The following is a 1,783-nucleotide window of genomic DNA, read 5'->3' as shown; positions in this document are numbered from 1 at the left end:
AAAGGTAAGAAAATATTTTTAATTTCAACCTTCTAAGAGAAATGTTAATGGTTTCCAATAGGAACTAATTTACAGTTTAGAATTTATAATTTAAATTATAAGGTTATAAATAATTAATCTAAAAATATTTAATTAGTAAACTACACAAGTTAATATTTTATTGGTAAAATATGACATGTGTGATTGAATTATTGATTCGACGTACGGATGACACAATGCATTTGCTATAAAGTAAAACCTATTTTTTTATTTTATTTTTTTCTTGAAAATTCTTTTTTAATTTTTATGATTTAAATAAAAATGGAAATGATTGTTAACCTTGATATGCGAGTATCTATATATTTTGCATATTTGTAATAACATTTTGGAAAAATAATTTAAGAGCTTTTTTTTCTTTAGAAAATAGGTTTGTGGTTTTATTATATAAAATGCTTCCATCTATCTAGATTTTAATAATAATATTATTATTATATTAGAACTTGCTAACTATTATTGTTGCCTTGAAAACAAGTAAAAGATATAAGTTAATTAAGAAGGGGAATATAGTAAAGATAGTTGTTATTCATGCTAGTAAACTAGCTGATTTATTTCAACTCTTAATCCATCACCTTGCAAGGATTTATAGTCAAGTCTTCCACAAGTGATCCTTGTTATCAGGAATGACAAATGCTCAATCCAATATTAATTATTCTACAATTACTTCATGTGATACCCAACGCCTGCCCGCACACACCCCAGGGTCCTCCCTGTTATAGATCGCATTTGAACAGAGTCAAATTATCACATTCCATAATCTAGAATCACTAATTAATATTCCTTTGAGTCTGAGGATTACTTATACCTGCTAATACCAATGTGATGATGAACGGGTGACATAGGGTAAATCCATCCATCCTGTTATCTCAAGTCGGGTCCCCAATCCTAATGAACTCCTTCACTAGATTCACGTAACTGTCTAGATATCTACATACCTGAAGCTTGTGAGATCAGCTCTTTGTTCACAACAGAAGACATTATTACATGCAAGTCTCAACAATATTATGACAATCCCTATTCAAACATATTACTTGACTTGGGGTGGTTTTAAGTTTATTAGTTTATTATAATGTTTGTCTCACTTCATGCTTGTATGCACACTTTATAATCACTTTAAATAAACTTAAGGATTTTCATTTATTTGACTTATTTAGTTCTTAAAAGTAATTCCCTTTATATAGTTGAAAACTACATCTTATTAAAACAAATGATATAAAAGAACAATTCATTTACAACTGGTTTATATCCTACAATAATTGACTATAGGACACCAAACCCCAACAAGCTCCACTCAACACTTCCCGACTCATCTTCATGTCGGAACCAACCTTCTTCACCATCATAATTTTCTTCATATCGGTTCCACACAACATTCCCAAACTCAGCCTCATGACGGAACCTACTTCTATCATACTTATAGTTATCCTCTTTTTGGTCTCGTTCAACATCCTCCAACTCATCATCACAATGGAATATATCTTCATTATCTTCATAAGGAGCCCCATGTCGATCCCACTCAACACACCGACGCTTACTCTTTTCATAGTAGACCCTATCTTCAACTTCTTCATAAGCGGCCCCATATCGGTTCCACTCAATTCTTCGATGTTCATCCTTGTCATGGTAAACTCTATCATCTTCATCATAATCAAACTCATTTGCACTATGACAAAGTTCACCATCCTCACATATTTCATCTTCGGAAGCGTGCCTCTCTCTTCATCAATCTTCTCTTCTAACTCATCTT

Source organism: Euphorbia lathyris, chromosome 1 (assembly GCF_963576675.1).
Source record: "Euphorbia lathyris chromosome 1, ddEupLath1.1, whole genome shotgun sequence".
NCBI lineage: Eukaryota > Viridiplantae > Streptophyta > Magnoliopsida > Malpighiales > Euphorbiaceae > Euphorbia > Euphorbia lathyris.
The sequence above is the reverse complement of the archived record's forward strand: the minus strand, read 5'-3'. Positions refer to the sequence as shown.